The following is a 17,329-nucleotide window of genomic DNA, read 5'->3' on the forward strand; positions in this document are numbered from 1 at the left end:
GCTTTGACACCTCCCTAACAACAGCTCCAAAAAGTGATGAGCCTCGGTATTGCAACAAGAATTTTGTAGCTCCCAAGGCTACCGACTTTAATTATCAACCCAGGGTTCATACAAACTTAAGATATGTCTTCACTATGTGTGCGACATACAATGTGTCCTTCCTTTGCTATCATGATGTAATTGAGCACATGTACTGAAGTCAAATCCTAAACTAATTGCAAAAAATGAAATGTTCGAAATGGAACCTTGACCTATTGCAATAAAGAAAGTACAAGGAAAGAGACAAAAATTGAATGCGAAATCACACCATTTCCTAATTAACTGCCAAGAAACTATGCTTGCAATAATGCTAAATTATCATGAACCAAATGCTAGTATCTAAGAACAAAAGTAAGAAGAATCAAACATCACTAATGTGCAAGTAAAGGGACTTAAATAAATATGTTTTTGTATTTTTGTCTTTTCATGCAAAATCAAGTATGTAAACTAATTTCTTTTGGTGATGTGGAAGGTGAATTAAGGATGTTGGAGGTTGGATGGAAGGGTTTGGAGATGGTTGGATGTTGTGGGAGACCCTTTTTTGGTGACTTCCTAGAGGTTTTCTCTCAATTCGGTCTCAAAATAGGCCATTTTAAGAAAACCTCCAGGATGTACTAGAAACCTATAGGATGATCCTGTAGGAATTATAGTGAACCTACAGGATACAACCAATAGAAAAATGTGAGGTGTTGGAGGTGATGGGAGGTCTAGGAAAGGTGTGTGATGGGTGGAATGGAGTGGGAAAATTTTAGGAATTTACAGAATAAGTTCCTCAAACAGAACACCAAAGGACACCACTCACAAACAGATCACAGATCAATACACCAGTATTGTTGACGTGGTTAAAACCCTAAAAGAGGGAAACCGTCCACGACTTGAGCCAATGCGGCCACTTCAGGCAATTTAATAATAAAAGAATGAAAATTTACATAAGCTTCACTCATGAATGGTTAACCTACAAATGACCCTCCATGCTCTTTAAATAGAGATCATGGACCAATCGGGTGTTAAGCCACAGATCAAGTGTTAGTAATATCGAGGAGAGAATGAACCATCAGATCAGTTCATGTCTAGAACATTTCGTGACCGTTAGATTGTATGTTACAAAAGTACATAGTAAAGAAACACACTTTACCTAACTCTACACTAGACCAAGTTATACTTAAATATTTTCTATGTGTCGGAATATCATAACATCCCCCCTTAAGAACAACTTGGGATAGGATTGAAGGATGTACAAATATGACACAATAGGAGAAGGAAGAAGGCACTAGAGCCTATCCCCCCTTAGTGACAACTTCCTGAACTCTGACCATAAATCGAAGTTTAGTAAACTTTGCCTCTGTGAGAGCCTTTGTAAAGATTTCTGCAACTTGATCATCTATTTAACAATATTGCACTTCAAGAACATGGTCATGAATGAGCTTTCTAATGAAGTTTATGTGCAGTTCAATGTGTTTTCTACGATGATGTTGGATTGCATCTTCACATAGTTGAATGGAACTTTCATTATCACAACAAAGTGTAGTCAGCTGATGCTGTTGAAATCCAAACTCTGACAGGATCTGACAAAGCCACAGGGCCTCCTTACTAGCTTCTATGGCACCACGATATTCTGCTTTTGCTGAAGAAAGAAAAATGGCACTTTGTTTCTTGTAAGCCCGTGTAATAGGTCCTGAACCAAGAGTGAACACACAACTTGTTGTAGACTTTCGATCATCAGGGTCACTAGCCCAATCAGAATCAGTGAAACCAATCAATAAAGGAAATGCTTATGCACTGTAATGAATCCCAAACTGAACTATACCTCTAACATAACGAAGTGTTATTTTAGTTTTTTTCCAATTACTTTCATGTGGTTTTTTCATAAACCAAGCAATAAGGCCAACAACAAAGGAAAGGTTAGGACGAGTATGGGTCAGATACAAAAGTTTTCCTACAAGTTGATGGTATAAGGTAGCATCAACTTTAGGGGAAGTACAAGTGACTAAAAGTTTGGCTCTAGACTGAAAGGGATAAGGGGCTGGCTTACAGTATTCCATGTGAAAATGGCGTAGAAGATCACAAGCGTACATGGATTGGGAAAGGGAAATACCTTCCTTGGATTGCAAGACTTGAAGACCAAGAAAATAATGCAAGTGTCCTAAGTCTGTCATTTCAAACTTCTTCTTAAGGCTGGACTTCACATGGTTTATAAGGTTGGGATCACTACCAATAAGGATAATATCATCAACATAAATAACAAGAATGATAAGAGACTTTCCCACTTTCTTGGTGTAGACAGTATTGTCAGAATGACACCTAGAAAAGCCAGTTTCTAAAAGAAAGCTATCCATTTTGACATAACAAGCTCAAGGGGCTTGCTTGAGACCATAAAGGGATTTCTTAAGCTGACATACAAGGCTGGAGTTTGTTTGTATAAATCTAGTAGGTTGTTCCATATAGATTTCTTCATGCAAGTCTCCATGCAAGAAGGCAAATTTAACATCCATATGATGGACTTCCCATTTGAAAGAGGCAGCAAGGGAAATAACAAGGTAGATAGAGTTCATTTTGGCAACAAGGGAGAAGGTTTAAGTATAGTTAATTCCTTCAACTTATGAAAAACCCTTAGCAACAAGATGAGCTTTATGTTTATCAACGTGTCCATCTGGGCCATACTTGGTTCTGTAAACCCATTTGCATCTAACAAGTTTTCATCCTTTTGGAAGAGGAACAAGATCCCATGTATCATTTGCCAATAATGAATGATATTCTTCATTCATGGCTGCATCCCAATTTGGATGGCCTGAAGCTTCTGCTAAGGTGTTAGGATCATAATTCACTGAAGCTTGAGCCAGTAAAGAAGAGGCTTTATCGAATTGAGAATGTGTGTGACGTTGATCTGTAGGATCACCGGTAAGAGCACCTATTGCATCGCGAGTAGCACAGACCAATTTTGGAAGCTGAGTAGCTGAAGGAGGATCTTAAGAATGTGGGGGAGGACTTTCATCCTCACTATCATCATCTGAAGAAGAAATATTTTTAGAAGTAGAAGGGATAGAGAGAGGTGGCACATCCATTGCACTAGGCCTATAGGCCAATATATTTTCAGCAAACTTTACATATCTTCTAAAGATAACATTTTTGGACTTAAGTGGAATAAGTGTATATTCTTTGACATCTTCAGAATATCCAACATAAATACATTTTTCACTCTTAGGTTCTAAAGATTTATGTTTCTCATCTGGAAGATGGGCCCATGCTTCACTTCCAAAAACATGAAAGTGACTTACATCTAGTTTAATTGAGCACCATGCTTCTTCTGGAGTGATGTTCTTTAAAACCTTAATAGGAGTGCGATTTACTATGTAATTTGCACAGTTAATTGCTTCTGCCAAAAACTAAGACTAAGTCCTTTAGATTGAAGCATACAATTAGCCATTTCCTTTAAGGTGCGATTCTTCCCTTCAGCTACACCATTTTTTTGTTGAGTATATGGAATAGTATGTTGCATTTGAATTCCATTCTCACTGCAAAAGTTGATGAATTTTTTGTTAACATATTCTTCACCATTATCAGATCCTAGCTTAAGAATTTGATGTCCACATTGTTTTTCAACAAATGCCTTAAAGGAAAAGAACATGTTAAATAATTCACTCTTGAGTTTTAAGAAGTATACCCAAGTGCATCTAGAGAAATCATCAATGAAATTTAAGAGACACTTGTAGCCAGAGAATGAAAAAACTAGAAGTGGACCACATAAATCACTATGCACAAGCTGTAAAGGGGCTAAGGCATGCCAAGAGGCACATTTTTCAAAACTATCCCGATGATGTTTACCGAGTACACATCCAGAACAAAAACCATCTCTGCAAGATACCATTGGAAGACTTGTCACCATATTTTCTTTACATAGATTCTGAAGGGAGCAATAGTTTAAGTTATGAAATCGCTCAAGCCAAAGTTTTCTCACTTCATCGTTATGAGCAACAAATACCGAGGGAAGATTTGATGACCCAAAGTTGCTTAACTTATAGAACCTTGTAGAATCATCAGCAATGCCAGTAGCTAAAATCTGTCTAGGATTTATTAGGTCCTTAATTACAATATTGTGAGGTGAAAATTCAACGATTTTACCTTCACCTGAACGAGTTATCTAATATACAGATAGAAGGTTGCAAGATAAGGTTGGAACACATAATACATCGTTAAATTGACCATTTTCTATATGAGCAGTTCCAATCCCTACAACACTAAGAGATCTATCATCACCAACATATATATTTTTGGTGTTACAATCATTTATAGAAGAAAACATGGCTTTGCTTTTGGCGATGTGATAAGAAGCTCCAGAATCAATGAGCTACTCATGAGAATGAGAAGAAGAAGATACATTTAGTGAATAGTCAGACCGAGATGCTTGAAAACCACGTGCAAAAAGTGTTATTCCTGAAGATGAAGTTGAATTTGAAGAGTGCTCCAAATGGATGTTATGCTTCTTCATTTCTACTTCCAAGGCTTCTATCTTCTTAAAGCATTTGGATTCTAAGTGGCCATCTCAATTACAAAAGTGGCAATGTCTATCAGTCTTCTTCCCTTTGTTTTTATTTTCCTTATCATTTTGTTGAAATGATTTTTCATTTTGAGACTAAAATTGCTTAGGACCCTTGTTTGGTTTAGGACCATTCTTTTTAGGATATAGCTTCTTAGGATTCTTTGAATTTGGTTGCCACTGGGTGGCTAAGGCCTTCTTAGAAGAGTTTCAAAGATTAAGAAGACCAAGGTGTAAGATTTTTTCTTTTTCTCTTATTAAAGAATCACAAAAGGCATCAAAGGAAGGGGACTTGTAGTCTTGTCCTTGAGAAATAAAGGCTTCTCTTGTAGAATGGAAGGTGGAAACAAACATAGAGTAGGCTGGTACCAACTTAGTAATAATGGAATAGAAAAGGTTACCATCTTCTTTCTTAACCTTAACACCTTCCAAGAGAAGTCTAACGGTCTTGAACTTTGACAAAAAATCTTCAATGGAAGAAAAATTATTGGGGTCCAATGTAAGCAACTCATTTTCGAGTTGATGGGCTCTAAGTTCATTCTTAATTCCAAAAACTTTAGTGATCTGTTTCATTGCTCCATTAGGAGTATCAGGTTCTGTGATATGGAATCTAAGTTCTACATAAATAGACATCCCTATCAACCCATGTGCTTGAACTTGCTTATTTCCCATTTGGCTGCCTTATCTTCATCTTTCGGTTTGGTTTCTTGGCCTGAGGCTATTCTGTAAAGACCTTTAATTCTAAGTAAATCCACAATGTAGGACCACCATTGGAAGTAGTTGGTGCTGTCAAGAATAACTTGGCATGGACTTTCCATTTTAACATAAATTGAAGCTGTAGATGCTGAAAATAAGTGTTCTAATGGAAAGATCTCGAAAAAGTGGGTTGATTAAAAAAAACGGCTCTAAAAACGACTTCTGGATAAAGAAATTATGGCTCTTTCAATAAAAGTTGTTGAAGATGCCGTTGAAGTGCGTGAATGTGCGGAAATGAATGATAATGTTACAAAAAAAAAAAAATCCCCCCTTTTCCAAACTTAATCTAATTAGCTCAACAAAAAGAAAGACTTGAACTCAAGACCTCTATTCTCATAAAGTAGCTTTGGACCAAGTTAGCTAGATTAAAAGGTTACTAATTTTTGGAAAAGAGGAAGGGTTTTTTTTTTTTAGTCACCAAATCTTTAGGGTGCATGCTTACTTGAGAAAACTCTTTTTGCCTACAAAACAAAAAACACAAAACTCAACATGGACATACAAAAAAAAACTTTATGGCTTAAAGTTAGCTTTAGCCGGAAACCAAATATTTTCCTTAATGTTTCTTATTTTCGAGATCACACTAAGGCCCGACGAAAAAGAGCATACGCATGAGAAAAATCCTTCCTTTATCTTTCTCATTTGCTCAGATCGCATAGAGTCACAGGGAAAAGAGCATACACAAAAATGAAAGGTATAGATCCAGTAATAAAAAAAAATAGAGAGCTAAATAAACCGAAATAAAGAGAGAGAAAATAACTAAAAGCTGCAGATAAACACTGTACACCTCCAGATCTTAAAAATGACGTAGCTAGGGCTACCGGAAACCTTTTTGCATCAAACGAAAGGGTTTCCTCAATGGAATAGATGCTCCTAACACAATAGAGTAGTCCTCTTGGCCTAAAATCAGTCAGTATCAGTAGATCTAGGAAACGACAGTCGGATGCAGTTCTACCGGCTTCAGATTTGGATCACCAATGGATGCAGCCCTCAAATAGCTCTGATACTATGTAGGAATTTATAGCGTAAGTTCCTCAGACAGAACACCAAGGGACACCACTCACAAACAGATCACAGATCAATACACCAGTATTGTTGACGTGGTTAAAACTCTCAAAGAGGGAAACAATCCACGGTCTGAGTCAACGTCGCAACTTCAGGCAATTTGTTAATAAAATAATGAAAATTTACATAAGCTTCTCTCATGAATGGTTAAACTACAAATGACCCTCCATGCTCTTTAAATAAAGATCATGGACCAATCGGGTGTTATGCCATGAATCAAGTGTTGCTAATACTACGGAGAGAATGAACCGTCAGATCACTTCATGTCTAGAACATATCGTGACCTTCGGATTGTAAGTTACAAAAGTACATAGTAAAGAAACACACTTTACCTAACTCTACATTAGACCAAGATATACTTAACTATTTCCTATGTGTCGGAATATACTAAAAAAAATTCCTAGGATCACTTAGAACTCAAAACCAAAGTCGGGAGATGGATGGATTCTCTCAAAAAAATTGGAGAAGTTTCCCTATGAAATGATGAAATTGGTGCGGGTTTAATGACCAATCAAATCAAAAACAAATTGGATGGGACAAATTTTTTTATTAACTAGTCTTAGGTCCCTATTCCAAGTGGAATCACTCAAAAAGACCTATGTTAACCCATGCAAAAAAAGTAAAAAACATTACTAACCTAAAATCTAGAAATTTGAGAACTAGTGAGCTAGTAAATCTAATAAATTCTTAACCAAATCAAGTGAAAATGAAATGGGGTAATTTTTGTTACGAACTATAATTTTTTTGTGATCTAATGCAAGTGGAATCAATTCGATTGAATCTCATTGCATACTCTAAAAAATAGCAGAAATTTACTGTTCTTAGCTAAAAAGGAGGTCCAACAATCTAGATTTGACAATAAGAAGACTAATCTAGGTGACTCAATGATTCCTATGAACTTCCAAAGACTTTCCAAGGATGAAATAATTCTTGCGATCCTGCAAAAGAACTTACACGATTTAACTCAATTCTATAACAAGAAATCATTAATACTAAATGAAGAAATAGAAAGAAATAAAAGCTAGAGATGCATGTGAATAAGCAATGAAAAGAAAGAAAGAAAAATGATACAAAAGGGCTCTCAGGTTCTTAGGATGACCAAGCCCAAGGAAACTTAGAGACCTATGGAGGAGAGAAAGATTGAGAAGCTGAGCATGACACCAATATTCATTATTTTCATCAATTGAATTACATCCCTGCAACAAAATACAATGGAACTACAAAAATACAAGCTCTCTCCACAATAACACTAATGAAAAACTCCTCCTAGAGGAAAATGTGACTTGGTACTTACAAAAAATGATTATGAATCATTCCCCATGAATGGAGGAATCTTCCCCACCAAAATATCTTGATTTGTGGATCTAGTCCCCAATACTAGGAATTTGTATTAAATGACAAGGAACACATTCCTAGATTTTCTCAATCATTTGCTAGAGGCAAATTTGATTTAGTATTTATAAAAAATGATTAAGAATCATTCCCCATGGATGGAGGAAGCTTTCCCCACCGAAATTCCTTGATTAGTGGAACACATTCCTAGATTTTCTCAGTCATTGAAGTTCCACAATTTGTGCCATAATTCCATAATATTTTGTTGACTTATTATTTATTATTGATCCCCTAGTAGTAGGGAACAAGCTCCTAAATTATCTCCACCTCCAACTCTTCATAATCTGGCAAATATTCTCATAGTATTCCACAAAAAATAAATAATATTAGGCACAAATATTCAATTATTCATAAACCTTCCGAATGAATGTATTAAAGTTAAAAATAATTTATCTAATGCAAAGAGAGGGATTTAATGTGCTGAAGGATGGACGTATGCCTTAATTTATGTTTTAAATTAGAGGCATGAGCCTTAATTTATGTCTAATTTAGAAGTCCATCACATCCCCTACTAAAAGTGTTGTTCATCCTCTGAGAAACTTAGTGACCTCATTTTGCCTCATCCATGGCCTTGGTGGCCTCTCTCTTGTGCATTAAGAATCTTGGCTGTAAATTCTGCAAGGACAAGCCAAAAAACATATTTTCGCAACGAAAAATACTTGTTTCTTGAGACCATTAGTTTGCCTTCTTCCCCTTATTCAAGATGGTTCTTAATTATTTTTTCAGTTCAGAAAGGTATTCCACACCCTTATCAACATTCTTCTACCTTATTCCACCATTTGTTTTCCTTAGGACTACCTCCTGTAGGATTTCCGAGTCACCATAATTCCTACAGGATCATCCTGTAGAAAACATAGTCCCTTTGTAAACTAAAGTAGAGGAGTGGAAAAATTGACAAAAATGGTGGAGGAATGAATGGCAATGAGTGGTAAAATAAAAATGTGAGTGACATGGGTCTCTTTGTGATCCTCCTTTTCTCTTTGATTGTCCTTCTTGCTGACCTACAAATGGAAATTTCATGAAAATGGAGAGGATGCTCTCTTAGTTCTTTTTTCATAAATGAAATTGGATGGATGAATGATGAATAGATAGTGAATATGAAGTGGATGGAGGGCTTGAAGTGCTGTGGTGACCTTGGCCTTTGCAAAAATTTCTTCTTTTAACTGCTTTCCTCATTCCTTGAAATCATCACCCTTCATAAATTGACTTTTCAAAATTGCATAAGTGAAGGAATGAGCTGCAATCAACTAGTTGAAGGCTACTGAGACTATTGACCCATCCTTAGCTTATAAAACCTCATCTCTCATGCATTGATAACAAATTTCTAACTATAATATGCTCAAGAGAAGAGGTCAAGAATATTGCATACCTTTACCTACCCGATGGTTGTTGGAGAGACATGCGTGTTGTTTCTGAGTTGATGTTGATATGAAGGTGTTGGATGTTGATGTTGATGATCATGACGCTGTTGTTAAGCTCTGGAGGAGCTTTTTTGACCTCTGGATCTCCTTTAAAACTGTTCACTACCAATCCTGTAGGTGTTGTTCTGTATCTTGTAAGTTTACATGACAGTGATTTGTTTTTTCCATATCTCCCAAATGGTAGAATGGATTGAGTTGAAACGTTTTGAGCATGTTTCCATCATCATTATGCACCTCCCCATTGAAATAGTTTGGTTAATAGATGCACGGATCTCGAGAAAAACTAAAAATGGTTGAAGGTGATGGAAGTCGATTTCTTGGAAATTGTGAACTAGTATTTTCTTAAATTTCTTGGGCATGTTACCATCATCCATATCCATCTCCCTCGAAAATAGATTCGCAAATGGATGCATGGTTTTCAAGTTTTGGAAAAAACAAACTTCTGCTCTATGTATTTTTGTATCCTATATTAAAACAGAGCATCCTATAGTATTTTAGGACAACAAGGAAAATGAGTGGTAGAAGCTCGAGAATGATGGGTGGATTGTGAAAATAGATGAGGGTGATGGATTGGAATGGCTTTGGCCTTGTTGGAGCATTTGAGAAAAGTAGGAGAAAGTCAAAATTTGACTTATTTTGACTAGGCTTGACCAATTTCCTTCTGGTACCAACTTGTTCTTGTTGCTTGCAGATGTTGGAGAGTACATGCATGCATGGAGCAAGGATTTCTATTTTTTCCTCCCTTTTTTTCTAGGCCTACTAGTTGCCTCAATGAGGTTTTCAACTAGTAGGTTTGCCTAGGCACCTCAAAGGAGGTTTTCACCTAGCATCTTTTTTTTTTCTTGTTTTTTTCAACCCATTAACCACCTCATGGAGTTTTTCAATCAATGAGCCAATTTGAGATGCCTCCAAGGAGGTTTTCACCTTAGATTTTTTTTTTTTCTCTTATTTTTCATTTTTTTTCTTCTTCCACCCTACTGTACTTGAAAAACAAAATCACTTTCAAGTATAAGAATACTTATAATAGAGCCATGTGCACATCAAGATGATATACAAAATGATGTGGAGGCTTGAAATGTATGCTTTAACATGTACCTGGATTTCAGAGACCAAATGGTTTTACTTTGAAAGGATCATGCATAGTTGAGGAAGAGAGTGACGCTACAACTTAGTGACTATATGGAACCATATTTCAATATAGTTTTGATGTCCTTGGTCCTTTTGCTAATCTGAGTCATTCTTCATGTCTTCTTCTACCATGACTTTTAAATCTTCGTCTTTTGAAAATTGTTCTTTTGAATACATGGAGAATTTGATGGTAACCATGATGGAGCTCTTTCGATCTCTGATTTTGATGTCTTCTGTTCATCAAGTACATCCCATGGTTCTTTGATCTTCTCATTTGAATCTTCTTCTTCTAGATGTGGTCCTTTAATGATATCAATATAATCTCTTTTTTGCAATACTCTTCCTGAGCTCTTGTGAATACCATTGATCTCAAGAGGACATGTTTGGAATTGTTATTCCTCAGCATTGTAAGTGGGCTGAGCTACTTCAATGTGTGGGTTTGGAAATAGTGGTACATGTATTTGAGTGGGAGTTTATATTTGAGATGGATGTGGATGGGGTTGTGGTTGAGGTGGAGGTGAATGGTAAGGATAACATGGAGTTTGGTATGGAGGATATTGAGGAAAATACTAAGGATATTGTGGATAGCTCCCATAAGTTCCTTGCCAACCTTGTTGCCAAGATTGGTTTTGGGGTTGAGATGGCCAATGTTTCCAAGGAAATGGTGTGTTCCAATTACTTTGAGGTGGATCTGCATAAGCTTGAAATTTTGAATTAATCTCTTGCATCATATTAGGTTGAATAGGCTGCCATGGTCCTCTTGGAGAAACATAACATTGTTGCATTGGTAATTGACTTGCTCCATTGTCCTCTTGGTGAACTTCCTTCAACCTTGGTAATAAGGAGCAACATTTAACATCATGTGATTCTACATGGACAACACAAACATCTTATTTTTTCTCATTTTGTATTCTTAACATTTCTACTTGTTTGGTTAGATTGCTAAGAATTTTTGTTTTAAAGTCATCAAACAAATTTTCAAGTTTATCTTGACTTACCGATCTTGATTTTGATTTACCTATTCTTGATGTTCCTCTTTATATGTGTTTGCATGTTTCACAAATTTCCTCAAATGATAATTGGTATACATCACCTCTACTCATGATATTAAGGAGATCAATCCATTCATCCCTAATTGTTTTAAGAGGGATTTTAGGGTGTCGGAGCCTAAATGATGTAGTTTTCCCCTCTTAACATTATACATGAATCTCCCTATTAGGTTCTCTAGACTCTCATCTTCTCTTTGATTCATTCTAAAGAATTCTTCTTTAAGATCATGATCTTTATATTTTTCTAGAAATAGCTCTACATATCATTCAATGATCTTATTGAATTAGTCCCTAAACTCATGAACCATCTAGGAGCTCTATCCTTCAAAGTTGTTGGAAACAATCTCAATTTTTGAGTTTTTAATAAGTAACCATAAGATCTACAAATCTCAAATTCAAAGAGAAAGTTTTCATTATCCTCTAACCTTAGACCATGAAATTTTGGAAGAAAAGTTGGAGGGATGTTCTTTATGTGCACACTACCATCAATATCTTGAATGGGAAATCCAAGAGGACCTTCCTGATTGTCATCATCTCCATCCATTTCTTCTACATTATTTACCATCTTCTTCTTCTACCTGCAAAAGTCAATGGTGATATGGCTCTTACTACCCCATGTGATCAAATGGGGGGGGGGGGGGGGGTGTGGCTTGGTGTTTGAGAATTTTGTTTTTGTTTTTCATGATTGAATGAAAACTATAATGCAATGCAATTCTCTACTTTTTGAAATTAAATATGCCTAATGCAATTTTTATTTTTTTTTTGCAAAAAGAGAAAAGGCATGAATCAACTAGGGAAGAAATTATGCATACTTTGACACCTCCCTAGAAATGGTGCCAAAAAGTGATGAGCCTCGGTATTGCAACAAGAATTTTGCAACTCCCAAGGCTCCCGACTTTAATTTTCAACCCGAGGTTCGTAGAAACTTAAGAGATGTCTTCACTATGTGTGCGGCATACAATGTGTCCTTCCTTTGATATCATGAGGTAATTGAGCACATGTACTGAAGTCAAATCCTAAATAAATTACAAAAAATGAAATGTTCAAAATAGAACCTTAACCTATTGTAAGAAAAAAAGTACAAGGAAAGAGACGGAAATTCAATGCTAAATCACACCATTTCCTAATTAACTACCAAGAAACTATGCTTGCAATAATGATAAATTATCATGAACCAAATGATACTATCTAAGCATGGATGTAAGAAGCATCAAACATCACTAATGTGCAAGTAAAGGGATTGAAATAAATACGTTTTTGTCTTTTTGTCTTTTCATGCAAAATCAAGTAAGCAAACTAATTTATTTTGGTGATGTGGCAAGTGAATTAAGGATTTTGGAGGTTGGATGGAAGGGTTAGGAGATGGTTGGATGGTGTGGGAGACCCTTGGGAGGCTTTTGGTGACTTCCTAGAGGTTTTGTCTCAATTCAGCCTCAAAACAGGCCATTTCAGGAAAACCTACAGGATGTACTAGAAACCTATAGGATGATCCTGTAGGAATTACAATGAACCTATAGGATACAGCCGAGAGAAAAATGTGAGGTGTTGGATGTGATTTGGGCCTAGGAAAGGTGTGTGATGGGTGGAATGGAGTAGGAAAATTCCTAGGATCACTTAGAACTCAAAACCAAAGTCGAGAGATGGATGGATTCACTCAGAAATCTTGGAGAAGTTTCCTTGTGAAATGATGAAATTTTGGAGGGTTTAATGACCAAGAAAATAAAATATAAATTAAATGAGACAAATGTTTTTATTAAATAGGATGTCTTAGGTTCTTATTCCATTTGTAATCACTCAAAAATACCTATGTTAACCTATGCAGAAAAATTAAAAAACATTACTAGTCGAAAATCTAGAAATTTGAGATCTAGCGAGCTAGTAAATCTAAGAGATGCTTAACGAAATCAAGTGAAAATGCAATGGGGTGATTTTTGTCATGAACTAGAATGTTTTTTGATCTAATCCAAGTGGAATCAATTAAATTAAAGCTCATTAGCATGCTCTAAAAAATAGCAGAAATTTACTGTTCTTTGCTAAAAAGGAGGTCCAACAATCTAGATTTGGGAATAAGAAGACTAATCCAAGAAACTCAATGATTCCTATGAACTTCCAAATATTTTCCAAGGAAAAAATAATTCTTGTGATCCTACAGAAGAACTTACATCAACCATTTAACTCAATTCTATAGTAAGAAATCATTAATACTAGATGCAGAAATAGACATAAATAAAAACTATAGATGTGTGTGAATAAGCAATGACAAGAAAGAAAGAAAATGATACAAAAGGTCTCTGAGGTTCTTGGGATGAAAAATCCCAAGGAAAATTAGATACCTATGGAGGAGAGAAAGATTTAGAAGCTTAACATGACACCAATCTTCATTATTTTCATCAATTGAATTACATCTATGCAACAAAATACAATGGAGCTGCAAAAATACAAGCTCTCTCCACAATAACACTAATGAAAAAGTCCTACTAGAGGAAAATTCGACTTGGAAATTATACAAAATGATTAGTAATCATTATCCATGAATGGTGGAAGCTTTCCCCCACCAAAATCCCTTGATTAGTGGATCTAGTCCCCAATACTAGGAATTTGTATTTAATGGCAGGGAACACATTCCTAGATTTTTTCAATCATTCCCTAGAAGCAAATTCGACTTGGTACTTATAAAAAATGATTAATAATCATTCCCCATGGATGGAGTAAGATTTACCCACTGAAATCCCTTGATTAATGGATCTGCTCCCTTGATTATTGGATCTTCTCCCTTGATTAGTGGATAGCATTCCTAGATTTTCTCAATCATTGGAGTTCCACAATTTGTGCCATAATTCCATAATATTTTGTTGACATATTATTTATTATTGATCCTCAAGTAATAGGGAACAAGCCCCTAAATTATCTTCTCCTCCAACTCTTCATAATCTTATCAATATTCTCAGAATATTCTGCAAACAATAAATAATATTAGGCACAAATATTCAATTATTCGTAAACTTTCCCAATGAATATATTAAAGTTAAGAATAAATTATCCAATGCAAAAATAGGGGTTTAATGTGCTGAAGGATGGTCATATGCCTTAATTAATGTTTTAAATTAGAGGCATGGGCCTTAATTTATGTCTAATTTAGAGGCCCATCATACCCCCTTGCTAAAAGTGTTGCTCATCCAATGAGCAGCTTAGTGACGTCATTGTGCCTCATCCATGGCCCTGGTGGCCTATCTCTTGTGCATTAAGAATCCTGGCCATAAGTTCTGCAAGGACAAGCCAAAAACCATATTTGTGCAAAAAAAAATCCTTGTTTCTTGAGACCATCAGTTTGCCTTCTTTGCCTTATTCAAGATGGTTCTTGATTATTTTTTCAGTTTGGCAAGGTCTTCCACACCCTTATCAACATTCTTCTACCTTGTTCCACCATTTATTTTCCTTAGGACTACCTCCTATAGTATTTCTTAGTCACTCTAATTCCTACAGGATCATCCTGTAGAAAACACAGTCCCTTTGTAAACTGAAGTAAAGGAGTGGAAAAAATGACAAAAATGGTGGAGGAGTGAACGGTAATGAGTGGTAAAATAAAAATGTGAGTGACAGGGGTCTCTTTGTGATCGTCCTTTGCTCTTTGACCATCCTTCTTGCTGACTTGCAAATGGAGAGGATGCTCTCTTAGTTTTTTTTTCAAAAATTAAATGGGATGTACGAATGATGAATAGATAGTGAATATGAAGTGGATGGAGGGCTTGAAGTGTTGTGGTGACCTTGGCCTTTTCAAAAAAATTTCCTTTTAACTGTTGTCCTCATTCCTTGAAATCATCACCCTTCATAATTAGACTTTTCAACATTGCATGAGTGAAGGAGTGAGCTGCAATCAACTATTTGAAGGCGTATGAGACTGCTGACCCATCCTTAGCTTATAAAACTTCATCTCTCATGCATTGACAATAAATTTCTAATTATAATATCCTCAAGAGAAGATGTCAAGAATATTTCATACCTGTACCTACCTGATGGTTGTTGGAGAGATATGCATGTTGTTGCTGAGTTGATGTTAATGTGCAAGTGTTGGATGGTGATGCCGATGATCCTGATGCCACTGTTAAGCTCTAGAGGATCTTCTTTGACCTCTGGATCTCTTTTAAAACTACTTACTGCCAATCCTATAGGTGTTGTTCTGTATCTTGTAGGTTTACATGACAGAGATTTGTTTTATCCATATCTCCCAAACGGTAGACTAGATTAAGCTGAAACATTTTGAGAATGTTTCCATCATCATTATCCACCTCCCAATACAAATAGTTTGGTCAATCGATGCACGGATTTCGATAATAACTAAAAATGGTTGAAGGTGATAGAGGCCAATTTCTTGGAAACCGTGTACTGGAATTTGCTGAAATTGATTGAGCATGTTTCCAACATCCATATGCATCTCCCCCTGAAACATATTTGCAAATGGACGCATGGTTTTCAAGTTATGGAAAAAACAAATTTATGTTCTATGTATTTTTGTATCCTGTAGTAAAACATAGCATCTTGTAGTTTTTTAGGGCAGCAAGGAAAATGAGTGGTAGAAGCTTGAGAATGACAGGTGGATGGTGAAAATAAATGAGGGTGATGGATTGGTGATGGATTCACATGGCCTTGGACTTGTTGGAGAATTTGAGCGAAGTAGGAGAAAGTCAAAATTTGACTTCTTTTGACTAGGCTTGACAAATTTTCCTTTTGGTACCAACTTGTTCTTATTGCTTGCAGATGTTGGAGAGTACATACATGGAGCAAGGATTTTTATTTTTTCCTCTTTTTTTTTTCTAGGCCCACTAGCGCCAATCCGAGGTGCCTCCAAGGAGGTTTTCAATAAATGAGCCAATCCGAGGTGCCTCCAAGGAGGTTTTCACCTTAGATTTTTATTTTATTTTCTCTTAGTTTTCATTTTTTTATTCTTCTACCCTACCCTACTTGAAAAATAAAATCACTTTCAAGTATAAGAATACTTCCAATGAAGCCATGTGCACATCAAGATAATAGACAAAATGATGTGGGGGCTTGAAATGTATGATTTGACATATACCTGATTTGATTTGACTTTGAAAGGATCATGCATAGTTGAGGAAGAGTGACGCTACAACTTAGTGACTGTCTGGAACCATATTTCAATATAGTTGTAATGTCCTTGGTGCTTTTGCTAATCTGGATCATTCTTCATGTATTCTTCTACCATGACCTTCAAATATTCCTCTTTTTGCTGATTGTTCTCTTGAATACATGGAGAATTTGATGGTAACCATGATGGAGCTCTCTTGATCTCTAATTTTGATTTCTTATCTTCATCAAGTGTAGCCCATGGTTCTTTGATCTTATCTTTCGAATATTCTTCTTTTGGATGTCATCATTTAATGATATCAGTATAATATCCTTTTTGCAATACTCTTCCTGAGCTCCAGTGAATACCATTGATCTTAAGAGGAGATGCTTGGAAGTGTTCTTCCTCAACATTGTAAGTGGGCTGAGCTACTTCAATGTGTGGATTTGGAAACGGTGGTACAGGTAGTTTATTGGCAATGTATATTTGAGATGGATGTGGATGGGGTTGTGGTTGAGGTGGGTAGGGATAACATGGAGATTGGTATGGAGGACATTGAGGAAAATACTGAGGAAATTATGGATGGCTCCCATAAGTTCCTTGCCAACCATGTTGCCAAGATTGGTTTTGGGGTTGAGATCGCCAATGTTGCCAAGGAAATGGTGTGTTCCATTTACTTTGAGGTGGATGTGCATAATCTTGAAATTCTAAATTAGGCTCTTGCATCATATCAAGTTTAATAGGTTGTCATGGTCCTATTGGAGCTACATAACATTACTTCATTGGTAATTGACTTGCTCCATTGTCCTCTTGGTGAACTTCCTTCAACCTTGGTAATAAGGAGCAACATTTAACATCATGTGAT

Source organism: Pinus tabuliformis, chromosome 2_1 (assembly GCF_031772625.1).
Source record: "Pinus tabuliformis cultivar Carrire ecotype Pingquan chromosome 2_1, CPIR1, whole genome shotgun sequence".
Taxonomy (NCBI): domain Eukaryota; kingdom Viridiplantae; phylum Streptophyta; class Pinopsida; order Pinales; family Pinaceae; genus Pinus; species Pinus tabuliformis.